The sequence below is a fragment of the Trichosurus vulpecula genome, chromosome 1 (assembly GCF_011100635.1).
Source record: "Trichosurus vulpecula isolate mTriVul1 chromosome 1, mTriVul1.pri, whole genome shotgun sequence".
Classification (NCBI taxonomy): domain Eukaryota; kingdom Metazoa; phylum Chordata; class Mammalia; order Diprotodontia; family Phalangeridae; genus Trichosurus; species Trichosurus vulpecula.
The window spans coordinates 83,541,616-83,561,890 of NC_050573.1; the positions used below are offsets into that span (position 1 = coordinate 83,541,616).

The 20,275-nt window shown below is 38.7% G+C and overlaps 1 long non-coding RNA gene across 1 annotated transcript; it reads left to right on the plus strand.

Moving 5' to 3' along the window:
- The first annotated feature begins 1,669 nt into the window (after positions 1 to 1,669).
- LOC118829870 lies at positions 1,670 to 18,937 on the plus strand. The gene is made up of 2 exons (XR_005008996.1): positions 1,670 to 2,259; positions 16,393 to 18,937. It is a non-coding gene; the product is annotated as an uncharacterized LOC118829870 (long non-coding RNA).
- Positions 18,938 to 20,275: the final 1,338 nt, after the last annotated feature.

Here is a 20,275-nt window from a genome sequence, read left to right on the forward strand (position 1 = left end):
AGACAGACCCAAAACAATTCATAGTTACCAACATCTAGGTTCAGCCCGGGAGCTCAGAACAAGGGCTGGCCACCACTGCTGCGGCAAAGAGCTCCAAAGAACAGACAGTCAACCCCTGGTTTTTATATCTTTTTCAGCGTCAGGGATGAGTCACACATGTGACTCACCCACATGACCTAGAATCGTCACAAAGAGGGGGACTTAAACCCATGTGGCCTAAAAGCCTCTGCTCTCCCAGACATGTAAACTAGGCCCTCCCTGGAATTAGCCCCACCTTGGGCCCACATAGGTTTTACACCTAATAGGGGTTTGGGCCTGGGACTTAGCATCTAGTAAGGCTCAATGAATTACTCAAAGGGAACAAAAGCCAAACTATTGAAGGGCACTTGTTGAACTAAGTGCTAAGGAGCCCATTTTGCTTACCAACACAGCCACATGTGACAGGCTTCAAATATCCAACTTAAATGAATATTTTCAGAGATGAAGCCTTCCTAGACCACCATGTATTGGAAATTACCTTTTCATGTTTTTACATTTTCACCTCAACTGGGAACTTCCTCTAAATGGGGCTCTTTCTTTTCCTCCCTGATATGATATGGCAGTCCTTAGACAGATATCCTTCAAAGACTGAGTATGGAAGATAACATCCCACCTTGTACGTTCCCCTACTCTTTGAAAATTCAAGCCTGCACAGGGTCATCCTCAAATGACTGGGGTTGATGGGTGTGGAGATGAAGGCGAGGAGACCTGGAGAGTGTGATGATGTGGGAAGGGGGACTGAATGACAAAGGAGGAAGGAACATTTTAATGGAGGGAGGAGACATCAGATGACATGGAGGAGTAGGCAAGTATGATGTCTTGCAGACTGTAAGTGCCTAAATTTTTTTTTTATTGAAGGGCAGCTAGGTGGTAGAGTAAATGGAGCACTGGCCCAGGAGTCAGGAGGACCTGAGGAGGACCTCAGAAACTTACTAGCTGGGTGACCCTGTGTCACCCCATTACCTTCCCCGAAAAAGTGTTTATTGATATGATAATGGGAAGGAAGGAAATGACAGGGAAGGGAGAAACTGATAGGGAATTATGGGAAGGAAACAACAGGATAATGGGTGAAGAGAGAGGAGGATCATAGGAGAGGAGAGAGTGAGAAGATGGGGGAGAGGATGATGAAGAAGGACGATGGAAAAGAAAGGGAAGAGTGGGATAAAAGAATGAGGAGGAGGGAAGGCGATGATGAAAAGAGAGAGGGATGATGGAGGACAAGGGGAAGGGAATGAAATGAAACAGAAAGGAAACGAAGTAAGAGGTAAGGGTGGGAGCGGGAGAGCTGGATTTCACCAGGAAAATGAGGGAGGACCGGGAAGGAAAAGGATGAAGAAGAGGAGAGAAAAAGCCTACAGCAATGGGGAGCCACGGGGCGGAGAGCGACGAGGAAGGGCAGAACACGGCCACTACACGGACCCCGGGGCGCAAAACTCAGCCACAGCTCCCCGCCAGAGAAGTGACCCTCCTCCAGGGAAAAGGGCGCGCCGGATATGGGCCGGAAGTGCGGAGGTGTATTCCCGCTCCCGCCAGGGAGCGCTCAAGATCCAGTTCCTTCCCCTCTTCCCCAATCCCCACTCCGTAGTTCCGTCGCTACTCTAGGAATCTCGGATGACCGTCTACTCGGTGGTTTATTCTCTAGGGGCGGGGTTTCCGGCGCAATATCAATTCAGGCTCTGAGGTGTGGAGCTCTTCTCCCGGAGTCGGGCTTCCGGTTAGTGGCCAACGGTCATTCGTTAACGGCCTTGTCTTCTGCTTTGGAGGCGGGTGAGAGGAGGAAGATGTGGGAAAGACGTAGAAGGATTCCCACGGAAACGGCGAAAACGTCCCTAAGAGGTTTTGTGTCTTGATCTCTCGGGATTACACCTCGGGGGCAGGAGCGGGGCAAGCTTCGAGGTTCTGTGGAGAAAAGGCGATTGAATGGAGTTCAGCAGCGCTGGGGTGACAGGGACCGTGCGTGACCGGCGCTGCCCTTCCTTGGACCCTGTTCAGGCACATCCGGAGGAAAGTGACCAGTTCTGCATCCCCCTGTCCCCATTCCAGGAAGGATATCGATAAGCTGCACAACGTCCAGAAGAGAGAAGCCAGAATCGGGAGATGACCAGAAACCATGTCTGGCGAGGAATGGTGGAAGGGACTGGGAATATTTAGTCTGGAAAAGACAAGTGTCGGCTAGTGGGAGTGTGGAGAGATGAGATCACCGTGCCCTAGTTTGTGAAGGTCTGTCCGGGGAAAGAGGGATTAGAATTTCACTGTTAGACCCCCAAGGGGCAGAAGTAAAAGCAATGGGTGGAAGTCGCTAAGGGGCAGATTTGGGTCTGACATAAGGAAAACCTTCACAAGTAGAACCATTCAGAAATGGAATGGTCCGTCCTGGGTGGTAATGGCTTCCTCACTGTTGGAGATCTTCAAATGGAAGCTAGATGAGTCTTAGAGACTATCTAGCTCAGCCCTTTATCTGGACAGGAATCGTTTCCAGGAGGAGAACTGGTCTTAGTGTCAGAAGACTTTGGTTTCAATTCTAGCTTTGCCCCTCTTCGCTATATGGCCTTGAACAAGTCGCTTTACTTCTGTGCCTTATTAGCTTTCTTCTCTTTAAAATGGGCATCATATTAACATTTCTTATCTCGGTACAGTTCTATAAATTTAATATACATTAAATTTCTACCGGCTAGTCGATGGGGATACTTTGCTAAGTTATTATGACGATCAGTCAACAACTAAGTGCCAACTATGTGCCAAGCAATGTGCTAGCCACTGGGGAGACAAGTACCAAGAATGGAATGAAATGAGTTTCCCTACTTAAAATGATCTTTTGTTCTAATGGAAGAGGCAACAAGTATATATAAAAATATATATATATACTTATATATATATTATTTTATATAATATTATATAATTTTACATATATATATGTATATATATACATATATATACATATATATATGTATATATATATAGCTTAAATGTACTAAGTACTTAAATATAAGGAAGGCACCAGCAGTTGGGGGGAAGTAAAGAAAAGGCTTCATTTGGAGTGTGGTATATGAGCTAGATCTTAAAGAAAAAGAGTAATTCAGTGAGGGACAGGATAGTGGGAGGTTAAAGAGAGTGTATTCCAGGCATAGAGTTTGAAGGCTCAGAGACAGGGAGGAGCTGGAGGGTCATGAGTGAGGAACAGAGAGAAGGGTAGAATGCAGGAGAGCAAATAACATTCAGTGAGCCTGAAAGGTACATTTGAGACCAGGTGGCATAGTGCTTTGAAAGCTGAACAGAGGAGTTTATATTTTATTCTAGAGGCAATAGGAAGCCACTGGAGTTGGTTGAGTAGGAGAGTCACATGGTCAGATATATGCTTAAGTAAAATGACTTCAGCAGGCATGTGAAGTATGGATTGAAATTATTTGATACTTGAAACAGCAAAGATCCAATTAGGAGGCTGTTTTGATAATCTAAGAAGAAGTCAGATGTGAGAGATGTTGTGAAGGCAGAAATGACAAGATTTGGCAACTGATCGGGTATATGGAATGAATGAGAGAGAATAATAGGGATGATGGTACATTGCCTAGAAATGGGGAAGTTTGAAAGAGGGTTTGGGGGAATGCTAATGAGTTCATTTTTAGGTATGTTGAGTTTAAGATGTCTATGGAACATCAAGTTTGAAATATAGGCAATTGATGATACAGAACAAAAGGTCAGGAGAGGGACTTAGGTTATGTTGACCTTTTGCAAAGAGATGATTGTTAGACCCATAGGATCTGACAAGGTTATTAGGAAAGAGAATATAAAGAGAGAAGAGGGAGAAGACAAGAGGGCACAGGATCAAGTGATATATACAAAGAGTTGTCAACTCTGAAGTATCGTATAATAACAATACTAGCTAATGTACAACACTTAAAGTTTTACATATATTATCTCATTTCATCTTCAAAAACCCTGTGAAGCTGTCTTTAAAAAAAAAAAAAACATGAAACAAATTGAGAAGTTAAGACTTGTCTCTGGCCACAGTGCTAGTAAGTGGCTAAGGCAGGATTCCAACCCAGATGTTCCAGACTTCCAAGTGCAGTGGTTTATCCACCATGATCTAGCCACCTCATAGTAATAAATATCAAATAGTAGTAAGAGTATTAATAGTAACATTGTAGAGCCAAAAAATTATGGATGTTATTGTTACAGAAAAATTGGTGACTGAGAAAATACAAACATCTTTCAACATATGCTTACTTTCACATTTCTATAAAATTTTTTATCAGTGTAACATAGAGAGCATACTTGACAGAGGTATGAAAAGAGAATAGGAAGGCCTTTGTAAATGATGTATTACAGCAGACTACACCTTTAGTTACATAATTCATTGAAAAGGGCAGAAAATACAACATTCCACTGTGCTTGTTGTTAAAACTATTGGTAGAGTCAAACGCCACCTTAAGGGCGCTTTAATTAGTTGTGTCCCATATGTAGGTTAAAGTAATTCAAGGTTCTTTGAAAGGTAATTATTAATATCAAATGAGGCATAAGACCAGGAGATGTTTCCTCACAAAGGTGTTTACCACTGTGATGCAGAATGCCCAGGGCATAATCCAGATGGAAGAGAGATCCCCTTAATACTGAGGTCTTCAGATACTTTTGTTTGCCAATAACATTGTAGCGATTGCATCAGTCTCTGGAATATTGCAAAGCTTCCTTAATAAGGTCTATAATCACTAATGAATTCAGCTTAACTATCCCCATAGGCCAATCCAAGCAGATAAAGGATGCCTGTTGTCCAGGCAGTTGGATGGGGGAGCTGATGGAGCTGTTAATTAGTACATTTATTGTGTACAGATACTGTGTATGGACAATAAACTAGGCCCAGAATGGAACAGTTTGAAGAGATCATATTGGATTGCCTTTGAGAAAGAGTGCAGTACTTTTAACGACCCCATGCTTCTCCCTGAAGTGCATACTTTTAATGCTGTTATTCTTTGATTGATGCTGTATAACAGTAATTCATAGAATACTAAAGCCACCTAAGAATTAAAATTGAGTGTCACCCAAAAGGCAAGAGAGGTGCATAGTGGACATGAGGAAGCTATGACACATTCCTATTGAAGAATTGCATAGAAGTGATGTAAAGGAAGCTGTCAGAATGCTATTGTTCTAAGAGTGAAGAATTCTCACAGTTCACTGGTACCTACAAAATTTCAAAAAAATTAGAGGAATTCCCCCAACATGTTGGGAAGACTCCTTTTGGAGGATTTACAGCAAGACATGGATAAAAGTTTACCTTTGAATGTTCTTCCTTTTTTTGAAAATCAGGACCGCATTTATCCATCTCTAGACCTGCCCATTTCCTATCCTTCATGACATTTCAGATATCACCAACAGTAGCTCAGCAGTCATGTTCACAAGTGCTTTTAGTAGTGTAGACAGCTAAGTGGCACAGTGAATAGAATCCTGGGCCTGGAGTCAGGAAGACTCATCTCCCTGAATTCAAATGTGACCTCAGACACTTACTAGCTGTGTGACCCTGGGCAAATCACTTAACCCTGAATGCCTCACTTTCCTTGTATAAAATGAGCTGGAGAAGGAAATGGCACATGTCCCCAGTATCTTTGCCAAGAAAACCTCAAATGGGGTCATGAAGAGTCGGACACAACTAAAACAACTAAACAACAAATATTGAGTCATTTGGGCCTTACAGCTTGAACAATTCAGTACTTTCATTTCAGTTCTCTGTTAACTATTTTTGTTCTTTTCTATCTGAAGGAAAAAATGTAGAAGCAAATTAGGAGTTGAATAGTTTTACCTTTTCTTTGTCAGTTGTTATCCCATCCATGCCAGTAGCAGTCTATCCTTTTTATAAAAAACAATTTTAATGGTCTATTTTCACCACTTCCAACATCCTGATTTAAAAAGGAAAAAAAGAAAAACCGTTGTAAGGAGTCTAACCTTCTTTAAGCTTCATTTTGCCCATGTGTGGGACAATAATTCCCCCAAAATGAAATAACAATCAAAGGTCTCTCAAGGTAAAGACAGAGGCTTTATTTGCAAGTCTTGCACGAGAACTGGGCATTGCCTACTCCAGGGCGGAATGGGGTAGGGAGGCCAGTTATAGAGAGCAGACAGGCAGTTTATATACCCCTCAAAGACAATTCTAAGACATGCCCCTAAAAGCCCCCTTACAAAACAATTCTAAGAAAAACCCCAGAGTCTGGACCTCTATCCCCATTGGTGGGGATAGTTGGCCTCACATTCTTGAAACAAGGAAAGATTCTTAATCTAACACCTTAACCCCAAACTAAAAGACAGCGGTTACAGGCATGATGCAGGATGTGGGTATATGTGGTATATGTGCAAGTTTAAGTGGGGAGGGGGAGGGTTAACTTTAAACTTTATGATATAGCTCAGGCTTTATGGAGGTTAAAATATTAAGTATCCTTTTCCTTAAATGAGAGACTTTCAGACATTCCACTCACCCATAACAGAGGATTAAGTTAGGGATTAAACCTGTCATTTCACTGGTATAGGGATCTCTCAGGCAAGGAAATTCCTATGCAGGTTGGCACTTTCTCAGCAACTGATAGTTTTAGGAAGTTGCCTAGAATAGTTCGAGGTTAAGTGACTTACACAGATCATATAGCCTATGTGTCAGAGGTGGGATTGAACTCCAGTCTTTCCTGCCATTTCTCTCACCCACTATACCAAAGGTATGGTACAGCCACAAGACTTGCAGCCACAAAACCAGATTAAAATGTAATTGGGGAAGTGTTTATCAAAATAAAAACACAACAAAGATAATGCTAATTTGTGGTTTTCTGAATGTGGCTTTCAGGGATCCTTTCAATTTGAGTTTGATGCCATTGCATTATACCTTGCTGCCTATGACAGCTTTTATAAAAAAGGCATTTCTGCACTTTTAACATTCCTAATATTCTCACAGGACTCTTGACTTTCTTTTATGTACTTCCTTAGTTATCTTTATCCTTTACAAATCTTTTAAAAATTCCTGTTGGTCAGTGAGTTCCTTGGGTAATTCCATCTATTTAAAGAAATGCTACTTTTTTTTAATCTTAGGAATCATTTGTGTTTGTGTTATTGGAACTTCATTCTTTGAGTTTCCCATGCTTTTGAGCTGGCTTCCCCTATAGAATATTAGGCCTTGTGATTCTACTTTTTTTTTTTTTTTTGGAACTCTGAAGTCTGATCTCTCAGTCAGTGGTGGGGAAGAGTCTACGAAAACACCTGTTGTTCTTGGAATGGTTACTTCCCAAATTTTCCATTTTTACTTCAGCAACCAATTCTTTATCATTGATCAGAATCATATTCAGAAGAACAGTTTGCCTCATTACTTCTTCTACCTGATGGAATTCTTAGCAAAGCAAAGTATTTGAAATGCTATATGGTTTCAACATATATGCAGCTAGTTTTAGTTCGTTATGACTCCATAACACACCTCCTTCTGAAACTTATCATCTATTCCCCTCATCTTGCTGAGCAATCAGTAATATACCTTACCATAATATTTCTCTCAATTGTTTCTTTGTCCATTAATCCACTTCCAAACATTCTCTAACATGCTTTCTTCCTCTTCAGTTACTCCATTTCCTTAGAAGAGCATATCTTGTTAATACAAAACAGTGCTCTTTTAATCTGTTGCTTTTGAATAATGTATGCACCTTTATTCTCATAGTTAAATCATGAGTAAAATCCACTTGTGTCTCATAGATATCTGTGAGATAGAATTTGCCTCCTTGCAATTAAAATGATAAACTTATCTTTTTTATTTCATAATCTTTATATTTGTTTATAGACATCCCAAGCCCAAGTGCTATTTTTATGCTTTTCTTGGATTTAATTAAACTTAAATATTTGTTAAGGTCCTATTATATACAAGACATTGTGTTATGTGGACATATAAAGACAAAAAACCAGTCTCTGCCTTCAAGGATCTTATGTTCTTCTGAGGGTATGCACTAATGTCCTGCTGGTGGAGCTATAAATCACCCAAGTCATTCTGGAAAGCAATTTGGAATTATAACCAAAAAGTCACTGAACTTAGTATATCACTCAGCTATGCTGCTATTAGAACTATACTCCAGAGAGATCAAAGAAAGAGGAAAAGTATCCATATATACAATTTTTAAAAGCAACTCTTTTTGTAGTGTCAAAGACCTGAAAACTAAGAGGATATCCATCAATTGGGGAATGGTTGAACAAATTATAGCATTTGAATGTAATGGAATATTATTTTGCCATAAATGATGAAAGGAACAGTTTCAGTGAATCTTGAGAAGACTTTATGAACTGATGCAAAATGAAGTGAGCAGAACTAGGAGAACAATTTATAGAATGACAATTGTATAAAGAAAAACAACTTTGAAAGACTTAGGAATTCTGAACAATGACCAATACAATTCAAGAGGACTGATGATTCTACCCATTTCTTGACAGAGAAATGAAGGACTCAGGATGCAGAATGAGAGATATATTTTTGGAAGTATCCATTGTGGGAATTTGGTTTCCTTAGCCACACATATCTATTATGAAGTCTTTCTTTTTTCCAGTGGGAGCTTGCGTGAATGAGGGAGGATAAGTATAGGGTAGCAAAGAAAAGGAAGAAAATAAGGTTATTTAGACATCTTTTTTAAAAATGCAGAGAAAGGAATGCCAGAAAGAATCACAAACAAGCACCATAATTTTGAAAGTTATAGGTTGAATTTATTCTTTAAAAGAGAGCAGTCTATACATAATGGAAATCTCCATCCTCATGTGCAATACTCTTTTGATTTTACTATATGTATTGAAATACCTGTTTTATTTGGTGTTTGCTAAGGTCAGATTTTTTTTCTTAATCAAATATCTACACAAAGCAGGAGGAGGGAGCAGTCAGATAACTTCTTGGGAAATATTTTCTAACCCTTTTCAGGGATTCTTCATTGAGATAGTTCATGGGTAATCTCCAAGGGACATGGGAGATGAGGATGGATTTAAAAAGGTTTACAGGACAAAAGCAAAGCTTTGTTGGATGAAAGGTATTGTATTAGTTATGGATGCATTGAGACACTAAAGAAAAGGAATGAGACCTTTGAAAGGTTTATGCTTGATTAAGTTACTGGAGAAGGAGGAAGCAAGCAGGATAGAAAAGTAAAAGAAGGAATCTTGGAAGACAGTATAAGAAAAGTGATAGGTAGAAATGAGAGGAGAAAGAATACTTCTTATTGGTGGTAGAAATTGTTTGACACAGCTACCTTTTGGGTAGTGTTAACCATACTGTAAGGAAAATAACCCTGAAATGGGAGTTAGTAAACTTGGCTTCCAGTCCCAGCCCTGCCAAAACTAGCTGCATAAACTTTAGTAAGTCATTTAGCCTCTCTGATTCTCAGTTTACTCATCAGCAAAAATGATTGTTTTTGACCAAGTAATCTTTAAGGTCCTAGCAGCTCTAGTGATCTATGACTGTGAGTCTATAAGTGGATTTGATGTTTCATATTGGTATCTTATCTACATGTGTTATCAGATATTATATCAGATATTATCAGATCTAGTCTAAAGATTTGATTCCATTGATAGAATCTCTTTGTATGCATGCCATCCCTAAGGGTCACCACCACATTTCTTCAGTCTCCTTTTTATTTGTTTTGCCAGCAGTTTGATCTTCTCCAAAGGAAGTTACTTAAGGTCAGGGACTATGTCATATTTCATCTGTGTATTCCAGGCAAGGAGCACAAGACCCTATACAAAAGGGTTTTTTTTAATCAATTTTTATTGTTTTCCCAATTAACAAGCATTTTTTTTCCTGTCTTTTACTTCCTATACTGAGACAGCTAGGTGGTAAAATGGATAGAGCTCTGGGCCTAGAGTCAGGAAGACCTAAATTCAAATCTGGCCGCAGACATGTACTAGCTGTGTGACTCTGGGTAATTCACTTAACCTCTGTTTGCCTCAGTTTTTTAAACTGTAAAATGGTGATAAAAACAGCACCTATCCCACAGGGCTGATGTGAGGATCAAAATGAGATCATATTTGTAAAGCACTTAGTACAGTGGCTGGCACATAGTAAATGCTATATAAATGCTTATTTCTTTCTGTTTCCCTCCCCATTTGAACAGTAGAAACAAAAAGAAAAAAGCCTCATGTTAAATATACGTAATTCAACAAAATAAATTCCCACATCATGCAGGTGTAAAAATGTATTTCTCATTCTACATTTTAAGTCCATGACCTCTCAGGCAGGAGGTAGATAGCATGTTTCATCTTTTGGAATTATCATTTATCATTGCATTGAATAGAATTCTAAAGTCTTTAAGAGTTGTTCTATCCCTTTCCTCTTTTTTTGATTTCTTTGGGATGTAGGCCTAGTAGTGATATTGATGGATCAAAGGGTATTCATAATTTAGTAACTTTTAGGACATAGTTAGATAAATTGGTTTTCAGAATAGTTGGACTAATTCGTAGCTCTACCAACAATGTGTGCGCTAGTGTGCCAGTTTCTCAGTAGTTCCTCTAACATTTGTCATTTTTCTTTTTTGTATCTTTTCCAGAAAATGGGTGTGGGATGGAAGCTTAAAGTTGATTTAAATGATATTTATTAGTGATTTGAAGCATTTTTCATTTGATTGTTGATAATTGGGATTTTTTAATTTGAAAAATGCTTGGTTTTGTATCTTTGGACCATTTAACTATTAGGGAATAACTCAGTCTTATAAATTTAGCCGTTAATTATGTAGCTTGCATATGAAACCTTTATCAAAGAAATAGCTTGTAAAGATTTTTCCTATTTACTTGTTTACTTTCTGATTTAAACTATATTAGTTTTGTTTGTGCAAAAATTTTTAGTTTTATACTATCTAAGTTGTCAATTTTATCTTCTCAGGTCTTCTGTATCTGTTTTTTGGTCATGAGTTCTTCAGCTATCCATATATCTGAAAAGTAATTTGTTCCTTGCTCCTCAGATTTGCTTATGATGTCATCTTATGGTGTCATATATCCATTTAGAGTTTATCTTGTTATGTTTATCTCTACCTGATTTCTGCCAGACTGCTTTCAGTTTTCGCAGTAGTTTTTGTCATATGAGTCTTTACTTTAGGAAATCAGGGTCTTTGGACTTATCATAAACACTATATTACTACATTCCTTCCGTTCTGTTGTGTATCTAATCCGTTCTACTTATTAAACCTTTTATTTTTAACCAGTACCAGGTCATTTTGATAATTGCTGCTTTCTAGTATAGTTTGAGATCTGATACTCCTAGTTCCCCTCTTTCCCACCTTTTTTGTGGTGGCAGAAATAGGAAACATGATGCCCATCATTTGGGAAATGACTGAACAAGGTATGGTATATTGTGGCCAGAATGGCCTTTGTTTTTTTTGAGTGACTCAGCTTACCTCATTGAGCCTCGCTGGGCGCTGGGGCTTCTCTTCCGGGGCAGGAAGCCCAGAAACCATGCCAGGAAGAAGAGAACTTCCTGTGTGATGAGTCATGGGGCTGGCTGAGGGGAGGTGTTAACTCCAGAGTCATGCCCTATTGGGTGTTAACCTAGTCTATGCTAGGGGGAGGGGCCAACTCAAGAACCAATCGGCCCTGGTCATTCAGGCGGCGCTTGATGATGTCAAAAACTCTATAAGAGGGGAGAGGACAGCTTGAAGAGCCCTCTTTCCTTTTCCAGTTGGCATGGAAGCAGTGGGGAGCGTGACTCTGGGCCAGCCCTTGCTCTTGGGCTGAGCCCAGATGTCAGTAACTATGAATTGTATTGGGTCTGTCTGTTGATATTTGTAATTCATTTGTATTTAGTTCTGAAGTTCTGGGTGGTGGTTTTGTTTTCCCCCGAACTAAATGAATGTTCTGAACTTCAGGGTAGTGGTTGTTTGTTCCCCTGAACTAGCTGACTGTAATCTGTATTTGGCCTGTCTGTTGATGCTTGCCTGTATGCTCCCCTGAACTAACTGAATGCTGGCGTTTTTTCCCCTGAACTAAATGAATGTTGTCTGTATGCTAACTGAATGCTGGATTAAAGTAAGCTGGTCAACCCCTTCACCGTGCTTTCCTTGTTTAAGCAGATAAAAAGAACCTGTGTTTTTCTGGTGTGCCGGCAGCCTCCTGGGTGCATCTTACGCCCCCACAGGAGCTGCTAGCTGGTTTGTTAATACGTATATAAATGTTATGGAATACAGTTGTGCTAAGAAACGATGAAGAGGATGGTTTCAGAGAAACCTGAGAAGATTTGTATGAACTGATACAGTGACAATGCTAAAGACAAAAAACTTTGAAAGACTTTGAAACTTAGGTCATTATAGTAACCAACCATGATTCCAGGGGACTCATGATGGAACATACTATACACTTCCTGATATGTGAAAAACTCAGAGTGTAGATTGGCATTTTCTTTCTTGGACACTGCCAATGTTGGAATTTTTTGCTTGAGGAAGGGGAGATATAGGAGGGAGACACTTTAAAAAAAAACCGTTTAATTTAACAAAAGATATTCAGGAATGCTGACATGGATTTATTTTCTATCCTGCAACTTTGTAGAATTTATTAGTTTCAGTTAACTTAGTTGACTCTCAAGTTTTCTGTGTCAATTAACGTATCTGCGAAAAGTAATAAATTAGTTTCCTTATTTTTATTTATTCTCTTGACTTCTTTTTCTCAGTGCTATTGCTAACATCTGTTATACTATGTTGAGAGTAGTCATGATAATGGACATCCTAGCTTTACCCTTTATTTTATTGGAAATGCCTTTGACTTTTTCTCCATTGCATATAATAGCCTGAGTTTGGATAGATACTATTTTTTAGATTAAGAAAAAGTCCTTATGTTACTCTACTTTCTTGCATTTTTAACAGAAATGGATTTTGTTGGGGGCGGAGCCAAGATGGTGGCTGGAAAGCAGGGACTAGCATGAGCTCCCTGCCGAGTCCCTCCAAAAACCTATAAAAATGTCTCTGAACCATTTCTAGAACTGCAGAACCCACAAATTAGCAGAGGGAAGCAGTGCTCTAGCCCAGGACAGCCTGGATGGTCTCTGGGTAAGGTCTATCCTGCACGGAGCTGGGAGCGGAGCAGAGTGGAGCAGAGCCCAGCATGGGTGGCACAGACCAACCAGACCAGGAGCCGGGTGGAGCGTGCCCTAGCACCCTGAATCAGTGAGCTGCAGCAGTTACCAGACTTCTCAACCCACAAACACCAAAGACAACAGAGAAGGTTAGTGGGAAAAGCTGCGGGAGTGGAAGGAGTTCATGGGTTCGGCCACCACCCGGGGGGCAGCAGAGGTGGGGCAGCTATAGAACTACAGCTGCAGTTGCTTCCGGCCCCCGGCCCACCTGGTGGGAGGAATTAAGTGGCAGATCAGAGCAGGAGTGCAGAGCCTACTGAAGATCTAAGTCCAGTCTGGGTTGGAGATTCTTGGGGAAAGAGGAGTGCTGGTGTGGCAGAGCTGGTGCATCCCCCCAAGCTTGGAACATAGTTCTCTTAACTCTACAAGCAGTCATACCCCACTGAAAAACTCAAGGGTCAAGTTAATTGGCTAGGAATATGGCCAGGCAGCGAAAACACACCCAGATTCAGTCTCAGACTTTGGATTGTTTCTTTGGTGACAAAGAAGACCAAAACATACAGCCAGAAGAAGTCAACAAAGTCAAAGAGCCTACAACAAAAGCCTCCAAGAAAACATGAACTGGTCTCAGGCCATGGAGGAGCTCAAAAAGGATTTGGAAAAGCAAGTTAGAGAAGTAGAGGAAAAATTGGGAAGAGAAATGAGAAGGATGTGAGAAAACCATGAAAAACAAGTCAATGACTTGCTAAAGGAGACCCAGAAAAAATACTGAAAAATATACTGAAGAAAACAACACCTTAAAAAATAGACTAACTCAAATGGCAAAAGAGCTCCAAAAAGCCAATGAGGAGAAGAATGCCTTGAAAGGCAGAATTAGCCAAATGGAAAAGGAGGTCCAAAAGACCACTGAAGAAAATACTACCTTCAAAATTAGTATTAGAAAATACTACCTTTATGAGAAATCAAGATATTATAAAACAGAACCAAAGGAATGAAAAAATGGAAGACAATGTGAAATATCTCATTGGAAAAACCACTGACCTGGAAAGTAGATCCAGGAGAGATAATTTAAAAATTATTGGACTACCTGAAAGCCGTGATCAAAAAAAGAGCCTAGATATCATCTTTCAAGAAATTATCAAGGAGAACTGCCCTGATATTCTAGAGCCACAGGGCAAAATAGAAATTGAAAGAATCCACAGATCGCCTCCTCAAATAGATCCCAAAAAGAAAACTCCTAGGAATATGGTCACCAAATTCCAGAGCTCCCAGATCAAGGAGAAAATACTGCAAGCAGCCAGAAAGAAACAATTTGAGTATTGTGGAAACACAATCAGAATAATCCAAGATCTGGCAGCTTCTACATTCAGAGATCGAAGGGCTTGGAATATGATATTCAGGAGGTCAATGGAGCTAGGATTAAAACCAAGAATCACCTACCCAGCAAAACTGAGTATCATGGTCCAAGGCAAAATATGGATTTTCAATAAAATAGAGGACTTTCAAGCTTTCTCAGTGAAAAGACCAGAGCTGAATAGAAAATTTGACTTTCAAACCCAAGAATCAAGAGAAGTATGAAAAGATAATCAAGAAAAAGAACAAGAAAAAGAAGTTGCAAGGGACTTACTAAAGTTGAACTGTTTTGTTCACATTCCTACATGGAAAGATGATGTGTATGATTCAAGAGACCTCAGTATTAGGGTAGCTGAAGGGAATATGCATATATATACATATATATACATATATATAGGCATGTCTCTGTATATATATGTATATGTGAGTGTGTATGTATGTATATATGTATGTGTGTATATATATATATATATTATATATAGAGAGAGAGAGAGCAGGCACAGGGTGAGTTGAAGATGAAGGGAAGATATCTAAAAGAAATAAAATCAAATTAAGGGATGAGAGAGGAATATATTGAGAGAGGGAGATAGGAAGAGATAGAATGAGGAGGGAATAGCATAATACTCAATTGGGTATCTTACCCCACAGGAAAAAAGGAGGAAGAAGATTAAAAAAAGGGGGGATGATAGAAGGGAGGGCAGATGGGGGTGGAAGTAATCAAGAACAAACACTTTCGGAAGGGGACAGGGTCATGGGAGAAAATTCAATAAAGGGGGATAGGTTAGGAAGGAGCAAAATATAGCTAGTCTTTTACAACATGAGTATTGTGGAAGGGTTATACATAATGATACGCATGTGGCCTATGTTGAATTGCTTGACTTCTTAGGGAGGGTGGGTGGGAAGGGAAGAGGGGAGAGAATTTGGAACTCAAAGTTTTAAAAACAGATGTTCAAAAACAACAAAAAAAAAAGTTTTTGCATGCAACTAGAAAATAAGATACACAGGCAATGGGGCATAGAAATTTATCTTGCCCTACAAGAAAGGAAGGGAAAAGGGGACAGGAGGGGAGTGGGGTGACAGAAGGGAGGGCTCACTGGGGAACAGGGCAACCAGAATATTCGCCATCTTGGAGTGGGGGGGAGGGTAGAAAAGGGGAGAAAATTTGTAATTCAAACTCTTGTGAAAATCAATGCTGAAAACTAAATATATTAAAAAAATAAAATATAGAACCAGCACTCTAAAAAATGAGTAAAAAAAATAAAATAAAATAAAATCCAAAAAAAGAAAGAAATGGATATTGTCTTTTGTCATACACTTTTTCAGCAATTATTATATCAATATGATTTTTATTTGTTATTAACATGGTTTAATATATTTATAGTTTTCCTTATATTGAACTAACCCTACATTCTTGACATAAATCTAACTTGGCCATAATGTGTAATCTTTCTAATATATTTTTTGTAATGTATTTGCTTAAATTTTACTTAAAATTTTTTGGATCATTGTTCATTAGGGATGTTGTTCCATGGTTTTCTTTTCTCTGCTTTGTCTCTTTATAGTTGTCAAAACCATCTTTTTATCATGGAATGAATTTGGAAAGGTCTTTTCTTGATTTTCCACATGTTTATTTAGTATTGGAATTAATTATTCTTTGACTATTTGATAGAATTTACTCATAAATTCTTCTGGTTCTGAGTTCTTTTTTCCTTTCGGAGTTCATTTATGGCTTGTTCAATTTCTTTTTCTAATAGTGTTTTTTTTTAAATGTCTTTCATAAATGGTGGTTTAATTGAATTGAATTCAGCTCTTCATTTCCAGACTAACTCAAGATTACAATGTTAAAACTATTAAAATAAATTACTTCCCTTACATATTAATATCAACAATTATATTTATATTATTCTAATAGTTGCCTTTCAATATAGGAAACATAACAAATTAATTTTTCTGTTTTATTATTTCAGATTCTTTTGGAGGGACCAAGAATCTTCCTTTGACTCCAGATCAGAAATTTTCTGATGGAGGTGTTGTAAATACTCCTGAAAGGTGATTACTTTACTGCTGTGTATTGAGAAGCCTGTGAACCATTAGAGTAAATTATAAAGACAGCCAAGAACTCATGTGGGAAAGAACCTAAGGAAATTCCTTTCCCAAAAAAGAAGTTTTAGGAAAGATTGTCTACGTTGTTCTTCCACTACAACCACAAGAATGTGATATATACAAGTTAAAAATTTCATATACTATTTATGCCCTTTTGGACATCAGATAATGTGCACTGGAGAGGAACAACATAAATGTCATGAATACGGGAAAGTCTTTAGCTAGATTTCAAACCTTAAATTCAAACAGGAGAAAAACATTTTACAAGCAGTGAGTGTGGGAAAAACCTATGGATTTAACTCACATCTTATACATAGGCGAATTAATACCAGAGAAAATCCTTATAAATGAATATGGAAAAACCTTCAGTAGGAGCATAAGGCTTACTCAACTACAGAGAATTCATAGTATGAGTAATCCTATTGCTGTTATAAATGTGGGAAAACACTTATACTTATTTGAAAGGCAAGCCTTACTCAACTCCAAGTAATTAATAATGAATAAACATCATTATAATGAAGGTGAGAAAGTCTTCAGTCAGAGGGCAAGCTTTATTCAGCATCAGAAAATTTATACTGTATAGAAACCCTGTTAGTGTAATGAATATGAGAAAGTATTCAATCAGCAAACTATTCAATTCCAGAGAATTCATGTCAGTGACAAACCCTATCAGTTTAATGTCGTAAAGCATACAGTGCCAATGCAAATTTTGTGTGACTCCAGAGGATTCATACTAGAGGGAAATTAATACAGGGAAGTATTCAGTTGGAGCGCAAATGTGATCCAACTCCAGAAAATCTAGAGAATACATTAGAGAAACCTTATAATGTAATGAATGTGGGAAGCCTTCGGAGTGTAAACCTTGTCTGACTCCAGAGGATTCACTTAGGAGAGAAACCATATCATTGTAATGAATGTGAGTAGAACTATGATTTAATCAATTTCAGAGAATTCTTACTGGATAGAAATCCTATCAGTGCAATGGATGTGGAAATCATTTTGTTAGAGTGCAAATTTTATTCAACTCTGGAGAATTCAGACTGGTGAGAAATTTTATCAGTGTAATGAATGTAGGAAAGCCTTCAGCTGAAATGCAAAACCTTTCAACTCCAGGAAGAAACCCTTTCAGTGTAATGAATGCGGGAAGACTTTCAGTGAGAGAGCAAGCTTTAACTCCAGAGAATTCATAATGGAGAGAAATTTCATAATTGTATGAATGCGTGAGAGAGCACTCAGTTGGAGTGCAAACCTTATTCAATTCCAGAGACTTTATACTGGGAAGAAACCCAGGTAGTGTAATGAATGTAGGAAAGTCTTCAGAAAAAAGCTTTAGCTTAAGAGAATTCATACTAGAGAAAATCTCTTTTAATAAGAAATGTAGGAATTCATTAAATAGAATGGCAAAATTTAGTCAACCAGAGACTTCACACTGGAGAGAAGCCCAGTCTGTAATGAGTGTGGCAGAGTGTTCTATAGGAATGCAAACCTGATGCAACACCAAAGATTCATACTGGAGAGAAATTCTATCAGTGCAATGAATGTGGAAAAGTCTTCAATTAGAAAGTGAGATTTAATCTACTTAAAAAAATTATATTGGAGAGAAATCCTATCAGTGTAATGAATGTGGGAAAATCTCCAGTTAGAAAACTTTATTCTACTTAAAACACTGGAGAAAAATCCTATCTTTGCAATGAATTTTGGAAAAGATTCAGTGGGAGGGTATACTAAATGTACTCAATTCCTGAATTTGTACTGTCAGGAAACCCTAGCATTTTAATGTATGTGAGGAAGACAGTCTTACTCAATCTCAGAATTTATAATGGGGAGAAAAAAACTTTCTTTGTAGTCTTCAGTTAAAGTAGAAAACTTAACTCGATTCCAGAGATCAAAACCCTTCCAATGTAAGGAATGGGGAAAGCCTTTAGTCAGAGCTCAATTTTACTTGTCTGTCTTATAATTTATACTGAATAGGAATGATTACTGTTCATTGTACCTGATTTTGGTACTTTGAGATTTTCAAAAAGAGAATACTGGATAGTAATGACAAAAAGAATAAGCTTTGATAGCACCTGAAAGTGCATTTTGCTTAACATAAAGGAAAGCTTGAGGCCCAAAATAGGAAAACTGGGAGCAAGAGGAAAGAAGGAAAGGGAATTTAGGGGGAAATAGGTCTCAATAAAGATTAGGTTCAGAAAACCAGAGAGGACCCTTTATCCCAAACTACCCTCTGGCTGGGAGCTATTTTACCACAAATCATGTCAAGGATTTGTTTAAACCTCTTGCTGAGGCAGGACTTCCCCCACTGCTGCTGGGACTTAGGCTCAGAAGAATTGTTACCACTGATTGAATGGGGACATTGTCATTGGAGTGGATGGGAGAGAGATGGAAAAAATTTGAAAAAAAAAAAAAGATCTAGTTACTTTGAAAGGGAAAGATTATGCCATCATGAACCCTCACTATTAGGAAGGCATGACCAAAAGGGGTCTTTGACTTAATGCTTACACGGCCTCCTGGAGGTAGGCTTCCCATCCCTGGATAAAAAAAGATTTGCTCATCAATTCCCATATTGTTCCTTTAGCAGCCCATTCCACCTTTCAATTCCATGTGTTCAGGGTGGGGGTATTAAGTAGTAGAACATATGAAAAGAAATACAGATGGCATATCTGAGTCAGAATCCTGATCAAGAAAGGATGGAAAATGTGTGCCTTGATATAAAGCAGTACCTCCCAGAGGGCCCTGGGGATGATAATCTTTATCAGATCCTCTATGGGGAGAATTCCTTAGCCTTAGGGCAAGGACTTATTAAGGAAAATTCTGACTTGATTGGTGAATACTTTCATGTGTAACAAAAAGGTGATAGTCTGGGGCAGCTAGGTGGCACAGTGAGTAGAGCACCAGGCCTGGAGTCAGGAGGACTGAGTTCAAATGTGGCCTCAAACACTTGACACACTTACTAGCTGTGTGACCTTGGGCAAGTCACTTAACCCCAATTGCCCTGCCTTCCCCCCTCCAAAAACAAAACAAAACAGAACAAAAAAACAAAAAGAAGGTGATGGTCTGTGGCTTATAAACATGTCTTGTCAGCATTTTGTTGCCATATCACTATTCCTAATTTTCTAATTGTCTCTGCCAAGTTGGAGACTATTCTACCAATTCACAAATGTCTAGGAGTAAGTAAATAGTATATCTTAACAGAGACTGTGTTGGATAGCCATGTGGTCTGCCCAGAATTTGGCCCATTGGGATGATCTGTGTGATATTCATCATATACCAGTGGCAAGACTGAATTCACTATTCTTTGAACAAGAATTTTTGAGTGAATCCCCATTCAATGACAGATATGCATTTAGAACAGGAATTCTTAACTTTTTTTGTGTCATAGACCCCTTTGGCAGTCTGGTGAAGGCTATGGTTCCCTTCTCAGAATAATATTTTTAAATGTATAAGAATATGTAGGATTGCAAAGGAAATCAGTTATATTGAAATAAAGATGTAGGTTTTTTTTGGTCCAGGTTCACAGACTTCCCTCAGATCTGTCCAGAGACCCATTGGGTCCATGGACCCCAGGTTAAGAACCTTTCATTAAGTGACCTTGTAAATGGGTTGCTGAAGGATGCCTAGTTAGGGTATATGTTGAAGACAAAACTTGCATATGTCTGCCAAGCATTCAGTTTCTTTTTTGGTGTTTTGGGATGTCGTGTAATCATTTCTCTCTTAACTTGGTTGGGACGACTTACATAGATCCAG